The sequence below is a fragment of the Nuphar pumila genome, chromosome 14 (assembly GCF_984573655.1).
Source record: "Nuphar pumila chromosome 14, dmNupPumi1.hap1.1, whole genome shotgun sequence".
Classification (NCBI taxonomy): Eukaryota; Viridiplantae; Streptophyta; class Magnoliopsida; order Nymphaeales; family Nymphaeaceae; genus Nuphar; species Nuphar pumila.
The window spans coordinates 15,632,019-15,639,666 of NC_143262.1; the positions used below are offsets into that span (position 1 = coordinate 15,632,019).

General features: G+C 36.5%; 1 protein-coding gene across 1 annotated transcript in view; it reads left to right on the top strand.

Annotated features, from left to right (window-relative positions):
* CDKE;1 (cyclin-dependent kinase E;1) overlaps window positions 1-6,892 on the top strand; it is a 56,681-nt gene extending 49,789 nt beyond the window's left edge. Inside the window, exon 16 of the mRNA XM_089987856.1 lies at window positions 6,416-6,892. The gene's annotated coding sequence lies outside the window, so the exon portion shown is untranslated. The remainder of the gene's footprint in view (window positions 1-6,415) is intronic.
* Window positions 6,893-7,648: the final 756 nt, after the last annotated feature.

Here is a 7,648-nt window from a genome sequence, read left to right on the forward strand (position 1 = left end):
TGCAGAATAGAATTGTAGATTGTTAATTTGATTTATTGCATGCATGATGATGAATTGATTGGATGATATTATGATAATTGTTTTTTATTTTATTAGTGTTAATGTTGTTAAATGTTAAAACTTAAAAATTATATATATATATATATATACTTTTTTTTGTCGCACCCCCAAACCCAAGTTTTTTGAAAGTGCCGCACCCACACCCACACCCATGTGACATAGTTGACAGCAAATGGGTGTATAAGGTAAAGACAAAGGAAGATGAGTCAGTCGAGAGGTATAAAGCCAGATTGGTAGCAAATGGATACAATAAGCATTTTGGCATTGATTTTTCAGAAACCTTTGCTCCAGTGGTTCATATGACTATAATTCGTACATTGCTAGCCGTAGCTGCCATGCAACAGTAGAATCTTTAGCAGTTAGATGTCAAGAATGCATTCTTGAATGGGGATTTACAAAAAACATTATGGAATTACCACAAGGATACTCAAATCCAGAAGGCAGAGTGTGCAGGCTTCAGGGAGCTCTATATGGTCTCCAACAAGCACCTCGAGTTTGGTTTGAGAAGTTCAGTTCAGCAGTGAGGTTACTTGGTTTTGAGCAGAGTCATCACAATCCTGCTTTGTTTGTGTCTTCCTCTGCTTTTGGAAGATGTATATTGCTTCTTTATGTAGATAATATAGTTCTCACTAGAGATGATATAAAGAAGACTGAAAAGACGAAAATAAGGTGGCCAATATGTTCGAAATAAAAGACTTGGGGCGTTTGAAGTATTTTCTTGGTCTTGAGATAGCCTACTCTCCTAGGGGACTATACTTGTCCCAACATAAATATGCTATAGATTTGGTTGTGAAAGCGAGGTTGAGAGATGGCTTCAAACAAGTAAATTCTTCCATGGATGCAAACTTGAAGATGAGGGTAATTGATGGTGTTGAGCTGGAGAATCTTTTATTATACATATAGTTGGTTGGGAGCCTTATATTTGACTATATTCAGACCAGATATCACTTATGCAATTCATGTAGTGAGTCAATTTATGTGTGTTCCTAGATTAGTTCACTTGACATTCGTACTCTAGATTATCAGGTATGTCAGAGACTCTATAACACACTGACATGTTTTTCTCGTTTTTGTCTTACAAAGAGTTGAGTCTTCTGTGATGTTGACTTTGGAGGCTCTATTCGAGATTGACTTTCTACTACAGGGTTTTGTGTTTTTCTTGAAAACTCTGTGATCTCATGGAAGAGTAAGAAATAACAAAGAGTTGCATTGTCAACTGCAGAAGCTGAATACAGAGCGATGACCAAGTTGTGGCTAAGATTATTTGGATTCGATGGTTATTAAAGGAACGTGAGAATTTCACGTGAAAAAAAACTCAACTATATCATATTGCAAAGAATCCAGAGTTTCGCGAGCGGACTAAGCACATTGAAATATATTGTTATAGCTTTGGAGCATGTCAACTCAAAGAATCAAATTGCGGATGTATTTACAAAAAGTCTTTTTCCTTTGCATTTCAATTCTTTCCTTTCCAAGCTTGGACCGATTCCTTTACATCCTTCCAAGTTTGAAGGGGAGTATTGAAAGTTTGTGTAATATAGTGTATCATAAAGATATGTAAAGTAACCTATTAGACTAATATGTACATACCCTATAAAGAAGGGGTATACTAGACATTTTAGTCTTTTTACTTTTTGAAGTCTCAAGGGGGTCGACCCCTTTATTTGTAAAGGTCTCTCTTTCACGATATGGATTGAATAGAATATTTTTGTTTTCTCCTCTAACCCTAACCTCTCTCTCTACTTTCTTTTGGTAATTTCAACATGTATAAATATGGGTGAACCCCCTCATTCTTTGTAATGCATTTTCTTGCATTTTGGTGATTAATAATAAATATTTTTTTATTCTTTGTGCTTTCATGTGAAGAATCCCTTTGTGGGTTTTGTGAGTGTGTCTTTAGTGACATATTTGTGCTTGTCCATTTGGTTTATTGGTGGACTTCTGGTTCGTAATTGGAGGCTCATATTTCCTCACATAGTATCAGAGCAAGGTGCTCTTTGAAATTGAAGAAAGTTTGTTGGTTCATGAAATTGTGACTATCTCATGATCGTGTTGGTGGTTTGCAACACAAGCTTGCTTTCTTCTTCATGAACTGCCTCAAGTGTTTGTGTGATCAAGTTGTGCTCTCTTGAAGGTTGATTTGTTTGTTGGTTCGCGTGCAAAGTTCGTGAAAGTGGTGCACATGTTTTTTTGCTCTCTCTCTCTCTCTCTTCTTTTGTAAAAAATGGATGACAAAAAAAGTGTCACCATCATGCCCATGAAACTCAACTATAGGAATTATGTTATGTGGTCTTCAATTATGAAGCATCACATTTGGAGAAGAGGTTTGTGGGGATTTGTCATTGATTCTGATCCGAAACTTAAACTAGTTCTCACTAAGGTGGAGAACAAGAAAGAAGTCTCTCTTTCCGATGTGAAAAATACTAAGGCTACAACTAATTATGAAAAAAAGTGGAATGAGTGGAGAGTAGGAGATGCCAAGATTATGTATTGTTTCGTCAACGGAGTTGACATCAAAAAATGCTTTAGCCTTACAAAATTTGAGCATGCCAACAATGTTTGGGAATACCTCAAGGACATGTATTCCCTTAAGGATATTGCACATGTGTGCAATCTACAAGGTAAAGTTTGAACTATGACTCAAGGCAAAAAAGGTATTAGAGAATACTATAACGAGTTATCCAAACTATGAGAAGAATTGGCTCTACTAGAACCAAAGTAGCATTCTCTCAAAGATATTGAGCTCCGCTAAAGACAAATCGATCTAGAACATTTTTATTAATTTGTGAATGGTTTGATGCCGGAATTTGAATATACTAAATCGGCTCTTTTGCATAGTGGTAAAGTTTCTTCTATTGTTGATAGAATAAAGGAATTAAGCATGAAAGAGAATAGGTTGAAGAAAAATTCTCTTAAGAATATTTTTCTTTTTACTTTAGTTAGGTTATTTTTAAACTAGTCAACATAAAGTTGACTAGTCCAACGGCTACAAATAGAGTCGTTGGACTAGTTTCAATGTCTCTATTGAGACTCACTTGTGTGTATAAATAGGGGTGAACCTCCTCATTCTTTGTAATGCATTTTCTTGCATTTTGGTGATTAATAATAAATATAGTTTTTTATTCTTTGTGCTTTGTTGTGAAAAAAACCTTTGTCGATTTTGTGAGTGTGTCCTTAGTGACACATTTGTGCTTGTCCATGTAGTTTATTGGTGGACATTTGGTTCGTAATTGGAGGCTCGTATTTCCTCATAGGTAGAACCATAAATACTATCCGAAATAGTAGAAGGTGCTTAGTGATATTCCATTCCTTGAAAGCCAGTGGATACTATTGGAAGTGAAATAGTAGCTAGTCAAGAAAAAAAACTTTGCCAAAAAATGTCCTGGAAAGCAAAATGAATGTGTTGGTGACTCCTTTTGTCGAAAAAGTGAACAGGGGCAGAATCCAAGTAGGCAACACTAATGACAGGTTTCTATGTTTCAATTGTACGTTTGGAAGCCCTGATAGGCATTGCCTTTTACGGAAGAAATTCTTTCTAGTTGGGAAATGTTGGATTTTGTCTCTGGAGCAAGCAAATGGTCCATTTATTGATGGGAAAATGATGGGGATTGAACCCATGCGTGGTGGCTTCACAATCCTTTTTTTCTACGTTCTTTGCACTTATTTTAAGATCACTATCTTAAAGAAGTGATCCTTAAACCCATAAGTCATATATTGTATCGAATTGGAATTGGAGGTTAGTAATATCTTTTCTCAAGTCTTCTACAAAATTTATACAAAATTGCCAATCAAGTTGTGGTTTAAAGTTAATTGACACAACAACCTTTCAACTAATATAATTTCTTTAACCGATCTTTGATTAATTGATTTTTGTTGCATTTGATAAGCTTGTTAGTGGATCTAGAATTTCCCGTTTAATACTGAAGCCAGCTTAATTTGCTTACAGTTTCTGATTTGGGATGAAAAAAAAAGGAATAGCAGCTAGAAGCCTAGAAGATATGCAAATAATCTGACGAATTCAGTTGAGCCACTTCAATAGATGCATTAGAATCCACATACAGAATCCCACAGATCTAGTTAGTCTTCATGGTCATGACTCTAATGCCTTAGTACAAAGATAGTGATGTAACAGCTTATTATACATCTACTTGAAATTATAATGATTAGCCTCTACAAGAATTTTGTGAGATTGTATTATGATGTTGAAGTATTTTTAATGTTTGGAGGCAGCTCTATTCATGAAGATTGTGTTCAGAACATATTCTCCAAGTGTATCCTTTCATGATTTATAGAGTTCCAGAAAGTAAAAGATCCATTCTCAGTCTCTTCTCTTAATAGATATCTGTATGGGTCTCCATTTGTATGGTGAGCTGATATGCAAAGGTATTGATTGTGCATATGAAGTGAAAAGATCACATTTTTGGCAAATGCTAATCACTGGACCAATATGAATATTCCCATCTTCAGAAGGACCAATATTGATACTCATACTAGGGGCCATTTATACACTGTACTGGGGAGGAGCACTGTGGAGATTCCCTACTAGGAAGTGGGTAAACAGTGCAACGGGAAAGGATCACCTCCTGGGCCAGCCTATACAGCTAAGTGGACAAACTTCAAAATTTGCTCCATCTTGTGTAATCTCTAAACCTACAAAGACTTCCATGTTTGAGAAAAGATGCTAAAGTGTCACCAGCTTAACTGTATTGAATGAAGTTTGATAATAAATGCTGTTATTAAATATACAATAATAGCAAAGACGCAGTGATGGTTTTCATACATAAAAATAGGAAATCTAAGAAAAACAAGAAAAAGGAACAAAAGGTTTACATGAAAATTGTCAAACAGGTTTAAGACTCTAGGATGGGCCCTCTCCAACATGATCAGCTCCTGGATCAAGTCACACAACTAAGAGTGAGTGACTCCTGACGAAGAGATCAAATACAGGTCATCTGATAGTTTCTTTTCATAATCCAAATGCCCAAATAGACTAAGGGTTTCGTTAATATTGCTTGAAGGCACAGGGTAGGGTACTTATTGATAGATTGACTTCTAGGATCATGACTCTAGGACAAAATTAAATTGTACTGAACCAAAATGGAATTCATCAATCTCGAATCTTTAAATATCTCAAGATCTAAGATATTTCTTTTTACTGAAGATGCAAATCGGAAGACAAAGAAGTCAAAATACAAAGAGAGAGAATGTTGAGAACTCGAGGGAAGATCCACATGGAGGATATGAACCAGCCACAGAAACAGTCCAAGTTGATGATCAAGATCTGTTGCTGTTATGAGAACTTTAGTTCAGAAACTAAAGGTAATATGGAGTATTGGAACTCCAAAGCAAAGAATGACCATGCAGAGATAGGGCCTTGGTGCTGGACCAGTCTATCTGAGTGTGCTTGTGAGGTTTACTTAATGAACTCTTGGACAAGACAAACCCCAAGAGAAGTCATTCCATATACTTGTGGAGTGGTTTTGTCATTTTTGTTTAATTTGGCATAGAAGAGCATCAAGCTTAGTTTGGGTTCATTATTTATTTTATGCAGAGTTAAATAGGGCTATATACTAGGGTGGTTCCTAACAGTTCAGCCAAATAATTTTGTTAGTGTGGGAGTTTCTTTGTTGTTTTCTTGACAAAAGTTTTTTTCCTCGTTTTTGTTCTTGTTAAATTTCTTTACAAGTGTACAAAGAGCAATGGTTTTTATTGCTTTTTTTATTGATTTATTTCAGGATCAATGAAAATGCAGTCCCTCCATTTTCATATGATATCCGTATGGTTTTGCAGGCAAACTGCTTTTTTTTTCTGGGGACTGGTTCTTTTCTAGGGGACCTTAGATGGAGCTATCTCAAGTAGGAACTGGTCCCTGAAGCAATGATCTAGGATCGTGCATCAAATTGGATGTCGACTGACCCAGTCCACATTAGTCGATGTGCTTAGCTAATTTATTTTTTGCCTCTTTTTCTCCATTTTCCCCATTTATAGCAAGTGGTGTAACAGCTGTTGCCTGTGATGAATCTTGAGCCATAGCAATTTTATGAGTGACCAGCACTTGTGTGGATCCATTAGAATTATCTGGAAGCCTCATGCCTTGGGAGGATCCAGATCTTGTTCTGACTTGTACGTACCCTGGCAGTTGGTTCGACTTGAGATTTTTCGTTCATATGTCACGTTTGTGTGCTTGCTTTTGGAACTACCAAGATGAATCTGATCATGCTAGCAAGTTAATATCTGATTGTGCTGGGAACCCATCTACCTCTGGCTATTTTCTATTCTTTGTACCTGAAAATCTAAAGTTTCACACTAGTACCTTCGAAAAATGGCTTATATTATTGGATATTCTTCTTTTCAGAATGAAGCTTCGGTTCGTTGTTTGTCAGGCAACTGTAATGGGAATTTGTGCTGGCCATGGTTGTGGATTGGATCATCTTAGTGATTATTTCTGGTTAAAGACCATCCGCATATTGATTGTCGCCGTTTTGAGGTTGCATCCAAGGACATTCCCAAATTCAGACCAAAAACCACTACCATATTCCTTCTGCCAATGAAATTCTTCAACATGCATTGATCGAGAGGTGCTGCGTAAGTTACAAGCATCAGTGTTGTTTACTTGGATGATTCAAAGGCAAAATGAGTGATCTCCATGATGTCTTTTAGTGGTTACTCGATGCCACCATTTGAAAAACATCTGTAACCATGATTCACATGGAAAATGTCATATACTTACCCATCGGGTTGTAGTATTTAAGACTGTAACACGAGGGTGCAAGTACACGTTGATGTATGTTCAAATGTGCAAAGAAGCGCTTTTGTAATCTTTTTTCGTTAGGCATCATGTACCTGTTGATGCATGCATGTTACTCCATCTTTGCTGCCATCAAGACTTCGGGTGATAGTTTGGTGGACCTGGAAACATTATAAGGTCTGCAATACGGGCAACAAAAAAGAACTTTTAGAGGGTAAATTATAAGGAAAAAGTGCTTGAGATTTGATGCAAGTCTTCCCAATAAAAAAAAAGGAATTTTTGAAAAAGTACCCACCCTCAAGGTAATATTAAGATAAAAAAATTCCTAAAATGTGCCTTACTTTTCTGAACTTTCTGACATAGGCCACAGGTTTTCCCTGAAGTGTCAAGAGAGAGACCTCAGTTTGATGTCCATCTAGGAAATGTGATTTTTTTACTTTCCTGTAATGCCTTTTAAAAAGTTTATAAAAATACTTGTTTACCATCATGGGAAAGAAAAGGGTACTATTGTCATTTGATTCAGTCTAAAGAGGCTTAACCTGAGAATGGATACGTTTCTGTTTGGTAGTTTACAGAAAACCAAGGGCCCATATCAGGGAGATAAAAAAAATGTGAGGCCCATTTTTGAGATTAGAGGCAAAAGATTGCCCCTAAATGGAATTATCCCGTTAAGTTCATATTGGAGTGTTTAAACGACAGCCTGCAACATATGAAACCGGCTTTTGTTCCTGAAACTCATCAAACTGTTCCGGGAAGGATAAATTTCCCTTCCCATCAATGAAGAGGAAGCTGTTGAATCTGCTGCATAGCATTTCCAGCGTACTTTGATGATGAAACTCA